The sequence below is a fragment of the Lineus longissimus genome, chromosome 7 (assembly GCF_910592395.1).
Source record: "Lineus longissimus chromosome 7, tnLinLong1.2, whole genome shotgun sequence".
In the NCBI taxonomy this organism is placed as follows: Eukaryota; Metazoa; Nemertea; class Pilidiophora; order Heteronemertea; family Lineidae; genus Lineus; species Lineus longissimus.
The window spans coordinates 19,967,563-19,982,774 of NC_088314.1; positions in this window are offsets into that span (position 1 = coordinate 19,967,563).

The window sequence follows — 15,212 nt, forward strand, 5'->3', positions numbered from 1 at the left end:
TGGGCCTTCTTTCCCTTGCTCGAGGCTTGTATCGTGTGATTGATGACCTCATGCACAGCCACAAGCCTTAAAAGTTATCGATAGTCACGAGGAAAAAATTACAACTGTAAAAAGTGGCTGAATATTCCAATGGATATGGATGCTGCTCAGTTCTGCCCAGCTGCAGATATGCAAGTCATTCTGAGACAGCATTGGCATAAGTACTGGTTAGATCAAGTGCCAAGTGAGAGGTGCCACTATATTGAGGGTTCGTACTTGTCCCCAACTGAAGCCGAATTTGTTCGACCATATTGCATCGAAACCACTTTCACTGCTACTAGTACTCTATCATAAGGCCTAGCACATGTAGCAGCTGAATAAGTATTCTTTAATCGGATGATGTGTCTCCTGTGTATATACATATACAGTTGTGGTCGTTGGTGATAATTATGGGGGAACCGCCCACTGGTTTATGCAGCAGGATTCTTAAACCCTTAAGGCCTATGCTGTTCTTTCAGAATTTAAAATGATCAGATATGATTATGCTTCTGCTTTATTCCATCCCTGCTATTGGCACTTAAGCTATCGGCTAGGTCATACCCTGTTGAATTTCTCAACGATCTTTTGATGTAAATACACAATATTGAGGATGACAGCATGGTTTTCTCGATACTACTTTTTGTCACAAGACTATCCCAACCCTCCACACTCAATCCTCTTGCAAACAGGGCCTACAAAATGACTCCTCTTGATGCATGTTTCTGAGGGAGTAAGTATGAATCAAGTGAAATGCCCTGAACACACTCTACTTGAGGGATCGTCACAGAATGTCACAAGCGATGAATTTGTTCCTGATCTCAAAACGATTTTAAACAACCTTATGTCTGGTACAGCAGAGGATTAAGTTTTCGCAGAGAATATTAAAAAGCATTCCTCCCTATTGCCTTGTCTGACTGTCATTTTATCACCCTGCATGGATGCAAATTAGCTCTTATAACAATTGCAATCTTCAAACAAGCAGATTGGTTACAAATATAAACAGTCGACTAGAAAAAAACCCCTCAATTTCAATCTTAATTTTAGCAGCTTGCTTTGCCTTGTTGTTCGTATCATGTCACCTTAATTCAACCAGTACCAACCTCTGGAATTTTTGCAGATTTTATAATTATCATTGCTTTAAAATAAAGACAATAGTTTTAGTAATTTGCTAAGAATTATCTCTTCCATATGTTCAGTCTGGAACTGTAGCTGGAAAAAATAGGTCACTCATGTTGATGTCTGTATGCAAATGAGCTGCGAGGAGTGTTCTGCCGTCAGCTGCACATAATGAGAATTTTCCCGTGATCGATTTTCTCTTGTATTGCGGCAATTGACAGAATGCGATATTATGGGATGCTGTGTGTGCACAGTCTGTGTGCATTGTCCTGACAGTTGCCTCCCACGTCCTGTGGAGAGATATTGATCAGGTTAGCTGGCCCAGTGCCAAGTTGGGGCGATGATTTTTAGAATGAATGGCATCTAATATTTTATGATTTGGATCGAAGGTAGAGTGAAAATGCTGCAGACTAGTAAACATGATTTAAAAACGAAAGAACAAGCTGTTGTTATTGACTTAAATATTGCAAAGCATAAATCTTTTGCCATGACCCGAGAAAAATGTTTAAATTGGCATTATGGCCGTTTGCAGTATCTGCACTCTTTGACAGGGTCATTGCATAAACCGTGTTGGGACACCCCTATTCCACCTTGGAGTAATCAACCCTACCGAGTGTAATTTCTTCCAAAAATTCAGCCAACTTTTCATGTTTGGTTCATATAAATTGACCCAGAATAGACAGACAGACCCAGAATAGACAGACATTCCGAACTGGGGTCCATTCTTGTGCTGCCCAGGGTTAAGATACATTTCAGATCAGTCTGAGTGCTAGGCAGTCTTGTCACTCTTTGGGATGTAGAGATGCTGTTCAAACGTGGATGCCTATACTTGACATCAAAAATTATTTTGACTTTACTGGTGTAAATATGTATTTGGATATCTTATCTTTATTATATTCCACTCACTGCTGCTGTGTTCTTTTCATCTAAGGTGTATATTTCTTGTGTAAGGTAGACCTGTCTTCACACTGATGACGCCCTCACTTGTAAAGTTGCAAGAAGTAGAATTCTGGTGCAAGAGTTGACAGTGGGTTTAGGTACAGTGCAGTTGGCAGCTTTGATCAAGGACAGAGCCCAGTTACATGACATAGCAGTTCTTACTTCAGATGAGGGTTGGTTTTGAGTGCCACAGTGCTCATTATCACAATGCGGGGGCTTCAACTTGGCACTCCTCTAAGGACAAGCCTCATTGCTGATTTCATCCGATTGCACAGATGACGATGACATTGCAAAGTTTAGATAAGGGTGTGAAGTGGGTGTCACTGTACCTGTTACCAAGACATGAGTGCATGGTCATCAACGAGGTATACTGTTTTTAAAATGCTCCATCCGACATGATCGCGCAGCCGCAACAAACAAAATGTAAATTTCCAGACAATTAATAGGTCTAGGTTCCAGGGACACAAGCTGCCACGACTCGTGGGGTTTGATAACTTAATCTTGATGAATGAAAACACATCAATTTATGCATATATTCATTACACTGTGGGCTGAAATTATGTATTTATGAAATGATAATGTCAGCCTCTGCATTTTCGTGTAAACAATTTTGAGAGTGAAAAATAAAATTGATACACTTTGAGCCAGCTGAACAGGATTGAAGGGAGTGTTCAGTCCTGACATTGGGTGGTTTTCGATGGTTCTGATTTTTTTCAACAGTTTGCATCAATATGTATAGGCTTATTGGGAGGTTCTGGAACCCCAGGTGGTGGTGAGGCAAGCCACTTTTTCATGAGATAAAGAGTCCTTCACTGACCTCCCCCCAGAACAAATGGTAAACCTGACCTCTCCTGTGGCATGTTGACCAGTGAACATTGTCGTAATCCACATCTACACGGTACCCACTTCGTCTACAACTGCCAAGCTAAGCCAGATATTTATACGATTTTTAGGTTTTTTTGTTTAACTTCGGGTTTTATCATGAGTAATGCTCCACTTCATAGAAATACGGTGTCGCAAAGTCTGAAATAAACTGATTTACAAATCAATAGGGCCACGAGTGCAGTTTTCATCACTTCCAAGTCCAAGAGATTATTGCATCCGTAACTGGTCACCTTGATTGAACCAGTGACCTCCTGATTGGGTACAAGCTACCCTCATTATCTGTATGATCCTAGGGATATCAATAGCAACAGTTGTTAGAGTCATATGTAGCCTGTTTCAGGCTAACTTGGATGTGCTGAGTCAAGTACGGCTGGTTTAACTAGTCCATTTCAGGCAAACTAGGTTTAGTTCTTGCACATGCTGTGGTACATGATATTCATGCTTTCCAGTCAAAGTATGAATTACACTTAAAGGGATGACTGCCTGAAGTGAAACACAGTCTTACACCAGGCTTCGGCCTTACTCGGGATTTTATATTTTACCCGTCAGCTTTCACAAACTTGTGTGATGTGATGACATACATACCAACACAAAAATAACCAATTAGTCTTGTTAAACAGTTATGTCTGGCTGGGCTATTAATGGCACAGAATTTTGATATTGGCCTGCCCTTGGCGATGCAATTGATAAATAAAAAAATATGAAGGACTTTCTGAACGAATTTCACAAAGCATATGATGGAATTCTTACCGATATTTAATTGCAACATCAGACAAAATGCTGCCATTCTGCAAAGGAACGTTTCTTGCAGTGCACAACATATTTTAGAAATGATTATCTATCGCTTGTGGACTTGCTTTGTATGAGGCATGATAGATCAGGGCAGAAAGAGCTCAAGACTTGAATGAAAATGCTGTGTGGCGTGGCTGTTGTAATGAAGGTGTGTTACTTAAAGCCAGAACTGTATTTAGGTGCATGACTCTCTATGGACTTATTATACTTCTCTCTGATCATCCTGCATGTGAACCTGTGTGCTGTACCGGTACAAAAAACAGATGTGGAAACTTTATCTATTATAAATCTAGGGCTGAATTGACAAAGGAATAAAAAAATACAATTAAATGTATTCTTTTTCCAATCATCTTTAGCCAAGTCACGAAGACCTACACTCTAAAAGTACATCATCCCCTGAGGACTATACTCCTATTCTAATAGATATCTCACAATATCGATTTGTTCCACGTCTGACTCGGGAACATCTAAACAGGGAATCGCGGACAATGCGCTCATCAATAATATGATACTGTCATCAGACTTTTTCCCACAGAACACAATTGTGAATCATCTCCTTTGCACAATTGGGCTCTGATGGATGAAAAAATTTCTGTGTTACTGATTATACTGTGTGTCAGGTAGTGCAACATGGTTTGTTTTGGCTGTTCTACAAGTTGTGTAATACTCCCACATGACACTATCCTGACTCTCATATTTTTAAGAAGATCCCCTCATGTTTCTGGGTGAGTATAAAAAATGGAAATGGCATAAAAAGGCGTGAGAATTCTCCATGAGCAAAATAATGCTATTGTAGAGAATATGTCACAAAAATATTATGCTATTATATGGTATGACATTCATAGTGATTTGTGTTTGAGAACTTGATTCTTTTGTTTGGTGCTGTCAGTGGTACAAATTGCACGAGTCACTGCTAACTGATCATAATATACCACAACTCGTGAAATTCTAAACGCAGCGGTTTGTCTCGTTAAGGTGAATGATCATTGCGCCTGCCGTCATGGTGGGAAAATATCTTGCATGGTTGATTAGTGCTCTGAATGTCTGGGTTGGTGGTGCAGTGTGATAGTAATGCTGTGATAACAATCTCATTCGACACTAGTATGGACAGACTATCTTAGCAATATCTAATTTCTCCCAAAGATTGATTTTTTTACTGTTGTGCCTTATTTGGTGAGCCTGGATTATGCTTAGTCCTTTTAAAAGCTAGGCCTTTGTTGAACTAGAGGTAGCATGGTGTGTTGTTAAGGCCAATTATGAATACACTAAATATTTGTTTGATGTAAATGTCACTGGGTCGTCATCATTTGAATAAAATGATTTCGGGCATTGTCCTTGGTTTATATTTCTAGGTTTGATAGAGGAAGCTAAGTATCATGGCAGGGTTTGTGTATGTGTGTTACTTGTTTTCCTGGACATGGGATCATACAACCACTTTGCGCATTCTTGACTTGAATGGTTAGGGATTACTCGTCTACTCATCTGATGCCAGAGAATGTGGTCCAGAACAGCCCACTCTGGGACGCTGAGAGAATGGCCCCAATGGCAACACGGTGCATCAATTGAGACTAAGCTCTTGGGATCAATGGGGAGAACAAGTGACCACAGCCAGGTTCATAAGAGACATAGGCCTGGTTCTGTAGCATAAAGCCCTAAAAAAGAAAATTGAATGCTAACAAGAAAAAGAAAAGGAACGGGCACTCCAGCTTTTAGCCTTAATATAGGCCTATTAGAGGATGACCCACCCATTGGTGGTTGGACACAGCACATACAATCACCATTCATGTTGACAACAACAAACTGTTTTTGGGTGTTAGTTGTAAATATTTTGAGAGTATCTAACAACTTTGTGCCCCTATGACGCACATCATTGGAAGTTTTTTGCTCAAAGTAAGGATATTCACAGTACTTTTTGATGAAATCATAACAGCCGCACTACTTTTTGGAGGACAATTTAACATCACACTAAGATCTGATGCGAACATAAGTTTTATGGCTACGCAATGGACTTTTATATCACATTTGCCCAACGAAAAAGAAGGTTTTAAAAAATTTATGAAATATCAATATTCTAAAAACCCTTTTCCCAAATGAATTTTTAAGTCAATATAACCACTAACGACACAGAAGTGATCAACAAACTGTTTAATTAAAAAAAATATCTGTCAGGTCGTTCGAGGATATTGACCCCCAACGAATGGTTGGCACTAACAGGTGCACAGCTTTTAATACATTAAAAAATTGTTGTGTTTGATCAGATTAGTCTCTGCGAAGACTAATAAGAGAATATTTGCGAACGTTTTTTTGTATCCCACGCTTGGCACTGAGTCCTCTGTCTGGGAAGAATGAATTAATTGGAACTTGATGCATGTGAAATAGACTTGGAATGAAGACTAATTTGTCTCATAATCAGGAATAAACGAAATTTGTGAAAAAACTTAATTGCATTGTTGTTTCATCATAACTTTGACTGAATTTTCTGAACACTGATGCACAATTATATGTGATATACACAGTCAATGAGCTAATCTTCGCCCAGACTGACTAAGCCTCCCAACTATGGCGTGTTACATTTATAAACAGTAGCGCCTTGCTTTGTTGACAAACATATGCAAATACACTCCTTGGTGACCTATTTCCCATGGTAGGCCTAGTGAAACAGCTCATCACCCATTTCCCAAGTGACGACATGATATAGGTCAACAGAACTTATGAGAACAAATTTACTTTTTCAAGTTAAGTGGTTCGAGTGATTGTTAAAATTCTTTGATGGGGTGTGTTTGGGTGACTCTGTGGAAGAACAGGTTCCTGGAGTATGTATATAACACAAAAAGTCCCCTCACCAGCGACCATCTCTATAGGTCAAATGTTAAAATAATTGTCAAGGAGGCCTAGTGACCGTCAATTTGAATATCAAATTTTTGCGAAAAGGATGAGATCATAAGTGTAGGTGAGCTAGGTTATAGGGTATCAGAATGACGCCTTTTCACAGAAAAAAATTTGAATTTGACCATTGACTGATTGAGATGGCTACTAAAAAAAACATTAGTTTGGGGCGTGGGAGGAAATATCATACTGCCAACAGCTTGTTATTGCTGCGAATGGCCTACTCTTTGCAGATTACAGAGGACAAAGTAGGTGTTTTGCCCCCCCCCCCCCCATAACCAAAAGGCCAGCTACCACCCTGTACTCCAAGGTAGGGCTGTTTCTTGAAGATGATGAAACGATTTTCATTGCTCAAGCCCTCAAAGAGTTACACAGCAGTATTCAACATATTCCATCCTTGTAAGTTTCGAGTTGGCCTGTCATTTCAGTGACCCACCCTTAAAGTGCTTTGGAGGCATTAAAGTTGTCACACCCAAGGTGAAAGAAACCCTTTTTCACTGGCCTGGCCAGGGAAAGGTTTTTGTTTTGAATTTCTCAATTGGATTTATTTCAGTTTCTCCAGCAGCTTTAGTATGACGAAAGTCACCAAAAAAAAGTTTCTAAAGATGTCCACTCAATCATGAAGTGAGCATGTGCCTATGGTATGATCAAGTCATAGGCCTGCTTCTTTTCTGGCATGAGACCAAGTCTACAAGATTGGAATGCCAGCTATTTACTATTATAGGCCTCACAGTGGGTTATCTTTATACAGGCTTGGCGTTTGTTCAGATTGAGTGGGTGTGAGGCGGGACAGTATGCGTTTGTTGATACAAGCATGGTGACAACTCCCTATAGGCACTGTAAAGTGCTGCCATCTATGTCATATTTCGCTTTGGTTGACGACTTTGGTTGTCGGGCATTGAGGTATACTTTCTAAAACAGGTTTCGATAGGGCAACCCCTTTGTCACTGTAAGGTGCTGCCAAGCTGGGTAAAGTATAGTGAAGTGAAGTTCGGGGCTTGAACAGTTATAGAAAAATTTCCAAAGCCAAAAATATTTTGGGACTGATGATGTTTCTTCATTTGGAGCAGTAAAAAAAGTGAAAAAAATATTTGGACTTAGAAATTTTTTCATCGTTCAGAGTTAAAATGTTTCAAAAGTTCAAAATTCTGAAAAAATTCCAAAGCCAAAATTTTTTGGGACTGATGATGTTTCTTCATTTGGAGCAGGAAAAAAAAGTGAAAAAAATGTTTGGACTTGAAATTTTTTTTATCTGTAGCATGATTAATTTGCCGCAAGTAATTTCTTGTCTGGACCCTTGGCTAAGACGTCTGCTGTATGTTCAGTTGCAATGAGGAAATGGGACCCCCTTCATTCAAATATTTGCTTGTCCTGACTTAAACATATTGAAGGAATTCAAAAGTCAACTCAAGACCGATACTTCTGTTTGATCGAGATTTCGAGGAAATACCATTTCACACCACAGGAATACTCCTTTTGATACTCGACTTGATAAGTGAGAAGAATCGGGTTGGTCCAAAGTTTAAGGACACTATTGTCAAAGATCTTATTGAGATAGAAATAACCATGCCAAATAAAACGAAGATAACTTTCAAAGACATCTACTACTCCTTGATACGACTCTTGTTAGACTGTGTACCTTGGAATGTGTCTTGGCCAAGATAGAAAGATGATCATCAAATATCGTATCGAGGAGGATATGAGAATTCCTTGAAATAAACAAAACAAATAAGCGTATTTTGCAAACAAATGGTCACTCTTTGAGTTCTAGGTTCGACTTTTGCTGGTAGTTTAGATGGATGAGGTGTGATTTTGGGGGTTAGGCCAAGAAATTGAGGTGATCAGAGAGCTTATCGAGGAGAAAATAGCAATATGCTGATATTTTTGATTAAAAATACCCGCCTTAAATGACATGAACGATCATCTAATTGAGGAAGGAAGGTCTGACAACATCATGCCTTGTGATCTCAGGAAATGGAGAAAAACAAATATATTTGTGAAAACAAGTGGTCCTTCTTAGTTGAGTTTATTCTCCAAGAGTTCTGGTAATAATTCTTTCTTCGTAGTTATGAAGAAGGAAGTGATATTGCGACCCTGGTCAAGGTTGTACCAGGCACCCTAACAGGAAGGACAATCTTGAGAATTCTAAATTGAAGTGTCATTTCTTAGAATGTCGAATGTAATGTTTAAGAAAACTAATCATATGGATGTACTTGGCAATTATGTACACAGGAATTGGAAAATGTCTTGTTTAATAAAGAATAAGAAATATTACAGTGTTGAATTTTGGTTAATTTATTGTTTGCTGAATTTTTAAAACTTTTTTTCATTAATTGAACGTATTTTTAGTGGTGTATTGAATAATTTGATATGTGACATTTGTCAACTCGTCCTAATATCTTCAAAGGCTGTCTTACCTATCAAATTGTGTTGAACTTCAAGCAGGAAGTTTTGGTTTTGCTTTGGCAGAGCCGCGTTTAGACACTATTGTTGGAATAAACTTGTTGATAAATTGTGGATGACAGCCCAACTTCGTCCACAAAACATAGATCATTCTACATATTTGATATGCTGTTGGTCTTCATATCATTTTCTTTTCGGTCAGGGCTTTGATAGTCTTTGTATCAGCCTACACGGCAGCAATGTTGAAATTCATGATTCATTATAAAAAATTAGCAGAACTGAAAAGTTTCAAATCAGAGTCGGCCTTTGAGTTTCAGCAAAATATACATTCAAATCTTTTTGCACTTGTCCCAAACAGGAGTAGTGATATCCTCTTTGACCAGATAACTTGAAGTTCAGTCGGACTCATACCTGAGTGCTTGTCATAAAACACCCTATATTAAACCTACAATGTTGAAAGATATATTGAAAAGCATTCTGAACTTCCCCTCGAGAAGAAGCATGATAAAAGTCTATTGGCCAGACAGGTGAAAGCCTTCGTCACCCATCCCCGATTGAACAAAACCTTGCTGGCACACGGGATTGATCAAATTTGTCCCCGATTTCAAATAGATTATTGACACTTGGAGTATCATCTGATCAATATTCAGGGCTCTTTCAAATCAAATTGATTCGATTCAATCATTCATGGTGCCGTTTCCATGTTCCCAACACAATTTGTGCCGCATACCAGAGGCATCATGCTTGGCTGGTTTCAACATAAACAAACTTTTGGTGGATGATCCAATGAAATCATGTTTGGTGGTTGTTCCTTGGTCACATATAGGTCACATACTCCATAATGATCGACCGTTTCGCCCTAACTTTCCAGAATTGTGCATGTGTTGTTGTAGTGTTAATCAAAGTATAACAGATCATGAATTAAATGTGTGTCAGATACCCAGTAACCAGCCGATTGAATAGTTATCGTTCTTGACACTACCATCATGCCTCAACAGAATAGAAGATTCACCGAAACTATTTTCTGAAAAATTCGAATCAGGTGTGTTATCTCACCAAACAAAGAAAGGTAAACTTTGTTCTTGTCAAAGAGAATATTCATAACTTAGGTTTATTTTGTCACCTTTTCGAAGAAACCGCGTTCCCACTATGTTGGAATGTTTGATTATCATATTTGGTTGTAATTGAAAGAGGTCGTGGGATGGTACCTAGATGGTACTGGGACATGTTGAAGCAAAGAAATCAGTTACTTTCTTTCTTTGTCGTGATTTTCTAAGAAACTGTTACTTAGCTGTGGGATTGTTTGAGGTATGGTTATCATTGAGATATCGTAGGATGGTTAGATAGTCATAAAAAAAACAACACTGCTGATGTATCTGAGGAAATCTTCAAAAGTCGAAGAAATTTTTTTCTTTCAAAAATCTTAAAAGTGTGTCTTTTCTGTGGTAGAAAATACTGTTGAGACTTGGGTCTGCCTCACTGACTTGAAAGTCAGAAATCATCTTCAGTGATCCTCTCAGTGATCTCCATGAAGATATGATAAAGTTACAGGAAACAGTCCTCTGAAAGAAATGCGCTGTGTGACAGTGGTAGGGTGTCTGACTGGTGATCAGAAGGTCGTGGCTTCAAGGCCACTGGTTACTTTGAAGTGTCCTGAAATGGCCAAGTGTGTTCTGCAGGTTTCTGGGTTTGGTTAAGTCATGAAACTAAAGTGCTATATGAGAACTTACTATTGACTAACATTTCTTATTTCATGTGGGTAAACTCGTCATTGTGATCAGCTGACCATGAAATACACAGCAATCTTTGGTAAAAAACCAATGCAACGGATCAAAAAGTTAATGATGGATGAGCGTGTCTTGCTTTAATTTCTGTTATTAGTATGAAGTGGTTCTAAGAACAGTGAAACGTTGCGAGTCAAAGCATCCACTCATGTCTAAATGTTGTTGGCAACATGACGTTTTTCGTTCCAAATGAGTAATTCCTCGACAGGTTTGATGGGAAAATGATGTTTTTGCATTCGGTGTCTAAAACATCGTCTAGGATCACTTGCTTTTTATGGGTACATTAAAAACTTATCATGCCGGAGAAAAAGGAACTGGTAGACCTTGTTTGATACCATATAGATTATCTTACTGTGTGTAACAGAATGATGAATTGCTTTGAACTCTGCTCTTCAAATTGCAGGGTTGTTCTCTATAGTTATCTTTAACTTTCAGAAACAAGTTGTGCCCTCTAGATCCTGTCAGATGTGTTGGATAATTTTGATGAAACTGAGTGCAAGTTTTTCTCATTGAGGTGAACTACATTAATCAGCTTAAACTTCGCAAATTCTACCTTCTTAAGATATTGGTAGATATGGCATATGACAGTTCATCGTCCAAAACGTTTAAAAATAAACTCAAAGTCCTCTACGGATTTGCCGATATGTGACCCACCACGACAAAATGAGTCGCATGTCGCACAGAAGATGAGCCTAAAATGACACCAGGACATAATAGAAGAAATTGATATGCTCCGATTTTACAAAAGGCAGACAATGGTGAAATGAACAACCAGTCTGTCTCAACCTGTCAAGCTCAGAGCGACATGCGACCTGTTTTGTCATGGCGGGTCACATATGTTTTATAATACCATGTGATGAGCATGTTTGACACTGACGTAACTATTTCTTTCAATTGAATCACATAAATCAGATATAATTTTGGGAATTCCCCTTTTCAGACTTGTTTACCTGGTTGTTCGAAGTCCAAAAACAGTAATTTGTTGACACAATCCAGTAAAGACCAGTCTTGGATATCCCAAGAAGGGATTACAGATAATATTTGATTGGTTATTTTCTCCTGATTGTCTGTGCAAATATTTGAAATGACTTTTGATCTCCACTCCACCCAGTACAATCCTGATCCTTGTATCGCTGTGTTACAGGTGTTAGGTTTTGAACTTCGATCCAAATACCAACACTACCTAGTACGGTTAGTAATCAGTCCAAAGTCCTACTAGTTCCCAGCTATGACTGGCGTTCAGATAAGTTATTATCATAATACATATTTCTTGTAATCTTAGGATAAGAACAGTTAAATAATTTCACATATTATGGTGCATGCAGGTCTGTCACTTATCAATTTGTCCAAAAACAAGAACATTGCAAAAATAACATTGAAAGACTCATTTTTTCCAAACACCAGTTGATTATAGATGGGTTCAGCCATGTGCAGACTCAAATTAATCATGTTGCTTGATGAGAATTTTCTGCCATCCTTGCACAGCAGGCCTTTGCATCTTTCAGTCAACTTTGCCTGTCTTCTTTAGAATCAACCAAAGTCCTGCTTTGGGAGTATGATTTATGCAGCTCTTAAACCTCATTCCTTTTTATGTCAGATACAGATAGAGTAACATTGGCCTAGAGTTTAAACTTTCATCTTCTGCTCAGTCAGGAGTATTAAGAGAGTCAGACTTCATCGTTGGCAGAATATAGCTCCTCGAAATTGAAAAGACGTTTTTGGGATGCTGATTGTTGGTTAGGGCATTGGGAAAGAATGGTGCCGCATGATCAGAAATAAAGAGACGGACATTCACCTGAAGGAAACCTTTCATCCGATAAGGACAGTCATCATAAGATATCACTGAGTTCATATCTGCAGTTCATCTCAGGACTAACGCGCAGTAGGCCTATCCCCATTGTCCATTATGAAAATCCAAACAAGGCACTCCTGTTATTAATACTACTGCTACGGGCCTATCGAAAGGCTTTCATATAATCTCATTTCATCCTGCGTCTTTTATGCATTGGTGACAATCGCAAACAAACTTACCAAAAATACCTTCATGAAAGAACGAATATAATGAATGCACCCAAGGCAATTTGGTCTTGTGCTATTATTTGACAGTCTAAGGACATTTTTGATGACGTAGAACTTGACGTTTATATTCAGATGCAATGCCCTGGGTGGGGTACGGTAATCTCAAATAAAACAGTTTATATCTCATACAGAAATTTATCCACTTACTTCGATTTCAAATTTTTTCTCCTGAGGTGGTCAGTGTTGCCAATTTTCAGGATCGGGTTTTATATTTGTTGGATTATATTTTATCTGGGGATGGGGTCATTGCCAAAGGATTCCACATGTCTATCATGAAGTTTGGCTGTCCTTAAGTGAAGAGGGCAGCAGTTGTCACCAAGTAATTACCTTCCCTTTGGCATATTGGGTCAAGTAATTAAGTCTAGGAAAAGCTTTTATTTAAAACTCCATGTACATTTGTACATGGCCTTTCTCTAATATCTGTACACAAATGAAGTAAAAGCATTTACTGCTCCTCATTCATATCGCCCATTGGCCAACAACATTGTGATTTACCATTCCAGCTACAGGTCTGTCAAACAACTACTGTATCTTCCACTGACTACAATACTGGTCCCCAAATGGCATGAATGGTGGTTTGCTACAACCATAGCATGATGACTTTATGTTTCGTCAGCCCACCAATCATCCAAAATCCCTGAAATCTGTGTCACTAATATTCTGTGATATTTTAGGAGCAGTTTAGACTTCTTGTAATTTCATCAAGACCAGAAATAGGAACCAAGAACTCTAATATGCCTTGAATTATCTATTAGTTTTAGGCAGGTAGGCCTAGTTGTTGACCTTGTTTAGGTATGTTTGACAATCCCTTCTTCTGATTGTCAAAAGTCAACCAACAGAAGTATCTTGCATGTTTAATTTTTGTTCCTGATTGAAAGGCTAGTGTCCTCTAACCTGCCCAAGGGATCTTCATCATTGTCCCTGTCTAATCAAAACTGCTAGACCTGCTTGCTTTTAATCCAGTTCCGTGAGAACGCTTTGTTGTGTCTTCCGCCTCTTTAACTCAGCATTGCGGATAAGAGTCGTTAGATCGTCTGTGTATACTTGGGGGTGTTAAGTCAGGAAAGAGGCCTAAGGGATTTAGGCCCTTCAGACAGAAGGATTGACATTCCTTTTCACTATTAAAGAAAGCCTATCGAAAGAAGTTAAATTCACCTCATGAAGGAATGATTGCATGTAATTGTTGTTGAACTGTATCACAGTGTTTGTCTTTTTTGCCAAGTTGCATGAAATCAAAATCAAAGTTACATGCCACCCTATGTTCATGGTGTCTCTTGTACATTCAATTGTAACTAAATGCTGTCAAGTGTTCATGAATACAATAAAGTTGGGTGAAACTTTGCCAACACTGCTGTCTTTGGAATGCGCTTTCAGAGGCCCTTACTTAGTTGGGTTGAGATTGTTAAGCACTTTTTGTCATACAACTGCAATAGAAAGCAAACATTTGTAAATACGTTGTCAACTAGGTGTTTGACATAGGCCCTTCCTTTAATCCTTTGGAGGCACTTTGAATTGTCAGATCTTTTGCTCTTACCGCTCGCTCCAGAAAGCATGTACAGTGGAACCCCGGTCGGCAACCACCCTGCTATAATGACCAAGAATCGCCAGTCCCAAATGGTTTCCTCTCTAATTACCATTACAAGCCCCGCAGCAACACGACACCCTGGTACCCAGACCACGATCACTGGATTGGGTGGTCCCAATGACCAAATTCACCCCTCTAACCCGACCAAAGGGTTGTCATGCTATAGATGAAAAAAAATTTCAAGTCCAAATATTTTTTTCACTTGTTTTTTTCTGCTCAAATTGAAGAAACATCATCAGTCCACATATTGTTTGGCTTTCAACATTTTTCAGAGTTTTGAGTTTATGAATAAGTTCAACAATTATTTCAAAACTGAGTATGAGGACAGTTTCATAGTCAATTATCGTTGGACAATGTGCATTTTTATTCAGCGATTAGGGAGGAGAAATAAGCATTAAAACCAAATCCATGGCTGATATTCTGAAGAATTGATGAAACAGGCTTAATTTCCTCTATTGATAATCTGGCAAGATATCCTGTGTCTGTTCCAATTTAAGTGTGACTTGGGAACCTGTGCTTTGTTGGTGTAAATGCAGAGGAAAATGCTCTCAGCTTGGATTGAAGTGAACTGAATGCTTGTATTCTCTTGTATTGTGTTTGGGAGGAATTATTTCGGATTTAACACTCCTTTTTCACTTGTTCGATTCCACACATCATTTACATTAAATCCTTGTGTGCCAGCAAAACAGAACAAAATTGAGACAATTTGTATTGATATCAATCAC